Genomic DNA, 7,507 nt, shown 5'->3' on the forward strand with positions numbered 1-7,507 from the left:
ATGTAAACACTGTTCTAGGTAAATTATCTAAAAATAAATGTAAGTCTAAGTGTGAATTAGGATTTACAAAATTGAACTAAACTTATGTGTATGATTACTTGACCTAGGACAATAAAAAACTTTGATTTCCTTTTTGTATTTAGATATTTGCTAGACTTAAAATATTAAATGTCAATAACTTTCACTTCTGCTACTGTATTATTTCAAGGAAGCTTTATTTTTTCATTTTCCACTCTAATCAAATGAAAAGTTGCAAACTGCAGGAAAATTATCTAAAAGGTCTTTTTTAAAAGCAAGTTTCTTTTGTTTATATTAAATATATTTTTAAAGCATGAAATAACTTAAAGTTCTTATCTTCCCCAAAGTATACAGTTTTTAAGCATTCTTTAAATTTTTTAATGAAAGCATTATAGCACAGTAAACATTAGTGAATTCATTATCTTAAGCACAACTTTCTAAATGAATCAATATTTCATAATTTTTCAAGTTGTGACTAATCAGTACTAGGATGCAGTATAGTGCAGCAATTTCTAAGGAGACACAAGGGTTCTGTGCCTAAAGAAAATTTCAGCATATAGTTTACTCATATACAGAACCTACAGATACTAACTAAAAGAAGTCAACTTTTTCTTAACACCAGCCCGCAATTCACCACCTTGGTATGGCATTCTCTCTAAATTGTCATTTCCAAGTGGGATTATCCAATTTTATTAGCTAATAGTTCTCATTACTTTAAAAACAGAAACAGGATATGTTCTGTTTCACCAAGTGTTACACATGTATTTCGTTCCTACAAGTCTTGGGTGGGGGGTAATCTTTGGAAACAAAAGGTAATCTGATCCATTCCAGGTAATTACTGGATGCCAACAATACACAATTCGAATTGCATTTCTGGACGCTAAAAAGATTACAAAAGGAAGTAGAACGTCAAATGTGTAAAGAACTACTTTTATATCAAAAATATATCAAAATGAAGGAACATGGTATACTGAAACTAAAATCTCGTGCAAAGTACAAAATTCATCTGGTTAAAGATCTGATAATCTTCTGAAAACAAAATGTTTAATCAACGTTGTTAAAATAACAGTAATTCATTCCATTCAAGTACAACTAGAAGTCCCGATGATGTGCTTTTTTTAGGTCTATTTTTCTCCTTCTTTTGCAATCCGGATACCAAAAGGACCTGAAACCTATAGTTGGAGGCGTTGCAACAACTCGGCGAATGTTGTCTGTTTACAAATACGAATCTCAGAGTTTCCCACGTCAAAAGCATTCATTACCACCATTCGACTGGAGGGCGGGGTGAAGGCGGGCGAACAAGAAACGAAATCCACAGACACCTCTGCCTTCTCCCGACAAGGGCGAGCCCAGAGAAAATATTTATGATGTATTATTACATGCATGTGTATATTTATGTTACATATGTACGTTTCTATCTACGAGGTGAAAGAAAGACATACATGACAGGGAATCTTACTGGACCCAAGAAAAAGCTCACGCCAAATTCCGTTAACTCAAAATCCTCCTCCCAAGTCTACAGGTTTCGGCCCGGGACCGAGAGCCTCAGCCTCTCAGTGGAGTTCGGCCCCAAAGCGCCCCAATGCCCTCCTCAGGCCGCCCAGGCCGCCGCCCCTACCTCCTTTATCTCTGCCTTCCCCTGGGACACTGAAGCCCATTCCCGCAAAGAAAGAAGTGTTAGGCCCCAACGGGGCGGCTGAGACGCGCTCCGCCCGGGCCCTCAACACCTGCGAGGAGCGGCACCTGAGGGCGAACAGGGGACCGCCCGGCCTTTCCCGAGCACACCCCCTAGGCGCCCAGTGCTTCACCGCCGCCGGAACCTCTGTACCTGCGAGGCCTGCTAGCTACAGGCGCGCGCGGCGCCTCCTCATCTCAATGGCTCCGGCTCCCCCTCCGCCTCCCGCTGCTGCCGCCGCCGCCGTCGCCGTCGCCGTCGCCGTCACCGCCGCTGGAGGCCGGGAGACGACAAGCTCAGGACTCCACCGCCATGTCCGCCGCGCCGCGAACTGCATTGTGGGGGGGAAGGGGAAGGGAGGGGGAGCGGAGGGGGAAGGGAGAGGGAGGAGGGGGAAGGAGAAAAAAAAGGAGGACCCGCTGAAGGGAGGGAGTCAAAGGAGACGGAGAGCTGGGGGAGAGGGGGTGGAGAGAGGGATGAAGTCCTGAATGGAGTTCTGCCCAGAGGTGGGGTTGGGGATCGACGCGAGGGAGACCCAGGGGTAAGGGTTTAGGGGTGCCCCTCCCTTAGTTCTGGGGGCCCCTGGGCACCAGCTAAACCAGGGCGAGGGGAGTAAACACCAATGGGGGAGGGGCTACGTTCGGAGGCACGCAGTGGCTGCGAGAAACAATGGGGAGGGGATCGAGGTAATAGAGCAGCGCATTCACACTTACTCTGAGGGAAGGGGTGGGAGCGGGACACTAGTTAGTCCGCGAGGAGGGGGCGGGGCACTCTAACGTTGGGGGAGGGTCGAAGTCAGCACTGGATCCAGAGGAGAGACGGGGCCACCGAGCGCGGCGGGTCGGGAGGTCGGGAGGTCGGGCTCCCCTACCGGGCCCCACTGTGGAGCGGCGCGAGGACGCCCGCAGCTCTGGAGTTCGTCCTCGCGGGAATTACCGCGCCACTCAGTTCTGGTTCCTGGACTGCAGGCCGCCCTGCCGAGGCCCCCAAGAGGGACGAGGGGCCCGAAAGCCACCTCCGTGCCTCGCTCTGAAAGAAAGCCCGGCCTTGGACGTGCACCCTCTGGCCTGGCTCAACGACCGGGCCCAGCCCCAGCCTCTGCGGACCCTTGGCGGTTAGCACGGGCTTCTGAATACCAGCAGGAAACTAGAGGAAGACTCTGGGGTCGACCCTCGTCTATTTACTTTTGCAACCAGCTCACCAAAGCTGAAATGCTTTTCTTTTTAAAAAGCAGCCAATTCAGGAGTTAAGGAGCTCGGCAGAGAAATTTCAAGAGCATCCGCCCAAAAAATGATTTTGGAAATCATTTTCTTCAGTTTCACGTGGGTTTGGAATCAATTACCCTCCTTAGGCCTCCCCACCCCTCCTTGCTTTTAATGTGTCAGGTTCCTCCACACAGTTGTTTAAAGTCAGGGAACTTAGGTTTGGTTAGTTTTTTTGTTTTTAAGAACCCCCCCCCCCTCCCCGCCCAGTCTTGGAGATTATTCCACCAATCTCTGACCTCGAAGCTGGACAATTCACACAACTACAATCCTTGCATTTGACACATCCTAGCCAGGAAAAGGATATGACAAGTATGTATGTGCTGAGGGAAGGCTAAATCTTGAGTATTTACAGTACATTTACTGCCTTATAAATTTTCGTATAATATGACTCAGACTAGAACCTGCAAGAGGTTACAGTAGGACATTACTCTGCATAGTCCATCTACTTCCCACTACACCCCAGAACTACATACTTCATTTATCCATTTATGTCCCTATGAATCAGAAGCTTGGTGAGAAGGGACCAAGCATTGCCCACTAAGTGCTAGGTGTTTTAGTAGGGACTTCTCGTATTTCACCAATTAATCTTCATCACAACCTCATGAAGTCGGAACTATTGTGCCCATTTACAAATGAGAAAACTAGAGCTCTGGGCATACGTGCATTTTACCCATACCTATCTGATGTCACAGGGCCCAAGTATAGTGGATTTCGAGTCAAAAGAGCCCTGCCTGGCTTCAGCACTTACCAGCTCAGTGACTTTGGGCAAATACACCCTCTGAGTTTCCTCATCTGTAAGATTTTAAAGTCAAAAAACCTACTTCACAAGGATAATGTAAGGAAAACAGCAGGACACAAAAGTTAAAGCCCATAGAGACATTAAGATGATACCAACATGTCTTTCACTTTAGTGACTGCTAGTATCAGTGTCCTTGGAGGAAGTTCAATTGAATAAAATTTCCTGATTACTTAATAAGAGCAAAGCATTAAATTAGGTGCCTAGGAATATACAAAGACAAACGAGGTTCCTGTCTCCAAAAAGTTCACCATTGAGCAAGAAAGGTGGTTCTATTAAGCTACAATAAAAAGCAATAGGTCATAAGAACAAAGGCTGGGTTAATATGGAGGAGAGCATGATACATTCCACTTGGGTGAGACTTCAATGGAAGAGGTAGAAGCTAGACCTTGGAGGCTTGCCTGCTATATGCCAGACACATGTATGTGATTCAGAGAACATCATTTAGTCGGGAGTGTACAGGAGATAATGTGTCTGGAAATAAAAGCCAGGGCCAGACTGAGAATCCCAGTGCCTCTCTCCCCTTATATCTTCCAGATAACTCTCTTCTACGTACCATCTTTCCTATTCCTCAAGACCCAGCTCAACTCCTACCTCTTTTATTAAATCTACCTGATCATTCCCCTCCACTGAATGTGATACCTCCATTCTCTGAATCCCTACATGTTACTTTTATAAGTCCGACCCCAACAGATTATAAATTGAGCACAAATACTTACACTTGTATTTTTTATAATGCCTACGTACTCGTTGAGTTGAAAATTTTAGCAACTATAATCTTATTTATCATCCCAAAAAGTAAGTATAGAGCAAGTATTATTTCTATGTAAAGAATAAGGAAACGGGTCAGAAGAGGCTTAATTAGTGGCCAGGGTCATACAGTAAGTCACAGGCAGGACTAGAATACCAGTCCTGTGTGATTCAGTTCTTTCCATTGAATCACAAACAGCTTACTGAGAAATAAAATGGTAAATGTCTCACTGCTTTGTAAAAATACGCTGAGAACTTATGTCTGATACTTGCAGGAAAGACCTCATGATTGTGGTTAAGTCTCCAAATTTAACCTTTCAGTCCAGAAGTTCTGAGAACTCAATTTCATCCAAACTCAGGTGAAAATTACTTGAAACAAAAATTTTATTGTATCATATATAATGAGAAATATAATTTCCCAGTGGATCAATAATCATATGCTGTTCTTTTCCTAGGTGATAGGAAAACCTAGTCCAAAAATAATCATATTGGATAAAAAGGTGATTTGGTGAGTAAATTAAATCAGAACAAGAAAAGTACCTCAGAGATAAGTCTGCTCAAACGAAGTAGATCTCATAGATCATAGGAGAACAAATCATAAAAGTATGCCATTGGAAAAAAACAGACTTTTATCCTGTAGTTAATGTGGAGTTGCTGAACATTTGTAAGCAAGAGAGAGATATGATCAGACCTGCTAAAGGTTTTCTTTGAGCCTCCTTTTTTCCCCATAGTCCTGATTTCTTCAAGGAGAAATGGTTGGTAAACTTTTATAGACCCTGGCTGATGATGAGCTCCAGTCAAAAAGAGTGCATCCACCTCCATGATGTGGTCCTACCCATGTCTTCTTCACCTTTGTATTTCTAGCACCAGCACAATCCTGACACACAGAAAGTACCTAGAAATTGCTTGTTGACACTCTATGTTGTTTATAAAGCAGAAGTTATGTTCAAAGTTTAAAATTTTTTGTGATTCTTACAAATATACAATACCAAAGCTCCTAAGGTATGTGCTCACCTCAAAGGTAATGTAAAGGATCTATTTCTCTTTGTCTTTTTGCATTCTTAAAATTAAATAAGCTAAAATATGTTAAATGCCTATTACACAATAAACATTCAACAAAATTAATTCCCTTTCTTCTTAAAATCTAGTTTCTTCTCATCTGCTCCAATTTGGATTTCATGTGCCCTTAGATTCACACTAGCACATGTGTGTACTTGCTACCCATTAATTCTATTTAAGTTGTTCTGAGGATTCTATGTGTGGAATTTTAAAATACAGCCACACCCTTTAGCTTACTTCCTTGAAACATTAGAAACAGTCTGTTTTTTAAGGTGTTTTTTTTTTTTTTTAATGTGAGTAAAATCTGAGAGTTAGAAAGGAGATTAGAGTTCATACAGTTGGATATGTCAAGAATATAGATACACGGCAGGAGATAATGTTATAAAGGTATCATAGCACCACATGATAAGGGCCACATATGCCATTTTAAAGTGCTGACCTTTATCCTGACATTAAGGGGCAGTTACGGGAACATTTGCAAGCAAGGCAGAGTGATGATCAGACCTGCCTTCTACAGCAGAACTTACAGATGGTAATCCAACTTCTGTTTGAATATTTTTACTTATAAAGAACTCATTCCTTTCCAGATCTAGCTAGTCTAGACGTTAGAATCTTCCTTCTATATGTCTATTTTTATTTTTATTTTTATAATTCTGACCTCAAGAGTAACACCAGGCCTCTTTTTCTTCATATTGTCTTCATAAAAATAAGGACATGAACTAGATGAACCATGGCAGGAAACGGGTATAAAGGCCTATCATTCTGACATGAACTCCTTTTGAGTTAGCTATTTTACCTCCCTCTAAACCAAATTTTCTCTCCCTTTTTTCTCTAAAACAAAAAACGAGATCCAACTCCGTTCTAACAATTTCCCTATGACCAATTCCAATGTGTTAGGACAGTCTGTACTCTGATTCATCTTTGTATCCTATAAAATATCATGTACTCGATCCAAAAATAAATCCTTGCATATATGGTTAAATGATTTTCAACAAAGGTGCTAAAGCCATTCAATGGAGAAAACACAGTCTTTTCAACAAATGGTGCTGGGAAAACCAGATACCCACATGCAAAAGAATGAAATTGGACCCTTACCTAACACCTGATACAAAAATTAACTCAAAATGGATTCGTGACCTAACTGTAAGACCTAAAATAATAAAACCCTTAGAAGAAAACATAGGGCCAAAACTTTACAACATTGGATTTTGCAATGATTTCTTGGATATGATACCAAAGGCACAGGCAACAAAAGATATAGACAAATTGGATTTCACGAAAATTAAATTTTTGTGCATAAAAAACAGTATCAACATAGTAAAAAGGCAACCCACAGCATGGGAGAAAAATATTTGCAGTTCATATATCTGAAAAGGGATTAATATTCAGAATATATAGAGAACTAAAACTCAATAACAAAAAAAACCCAACCTGATTAAAAAATGGGCAAAGGACTTGAATACACATGTCTCCAAAGAAGATATACAAATGGCCAATAAGCACATCAAAAGATGCTCAACATTACCAATTATCAGGGAAATGCAAATCAAAACTGAAATGAGATACCATTTACACTCACACCCATTAGGATGGCAACTATCAAAAAAAAATTTTTTTTATCTAGAAAATAACAAGGGTTGGTGAGGACTGGAAAAATTGGAACCCTTGTGCACTATTGATGGGAATGTAAAATGATATAGCCACTGTGGAAAAGAGTATAGTAGTTCCTCAAAAAATTAAACATAGAATTACCATATGATCCAGCAATTATATGCAAAAGAATTGAAAGCAGGCTCTCAAAGAGATATTTGTACACGCATGTTCATAGCAGCATTATTCACAATAGCGAAAGAATGAAAACAATCCAAGTGTCCATTGACAGATGAATGGATAAGTAAAATGTGGTATACAATGGAATATTATTTGGCCTTAAAAAGGAAGAAC

The 7,507-nt window shown here is 41.3% G+C and overlaps 1 protein-coding gene across 10 annotated transcripts in view; it reads right to left on the bottom strand.

The window, feature by feature from the left end:
• The window catches only part of TUT4 (terminal uridylyl transferase 4), a 106,946-nt gene extending 104,920 nt beyond the window's left edge, over nt 1–2,026 (bottom strand). For all 10 annotated transcript variants that reach the window (XM_019742855.2, XM_074334721.1, XM_019742854.2 and 7 more), the window contains exon 1: nt 1,847–2,026. The gene's annotated coding sequence lies outside the window, so the exon portion shown is untranslated. The remainder of the gene's footprint in view (nt 1–1,846) is intronic.
• Nucleotides 2,027–7,507: the final 5,481 nt, after the last annotated feature.

Source organism: Rhinolophus sinicus, linkage group LG06 (assembly GCF_036562045.2).
Source record: "Rhinolophus sinicus isolate RSC01 linkage group LG06, ASM3656204v1, whole genome shotgun sequence".
Classification (NCBI taxonomy): Eukaryota; Metazoa; Chordata; class Mammalia; order Chiroptera; family Rhinolophidae; genus Rhinolophus; species Rhinolophus sinicus.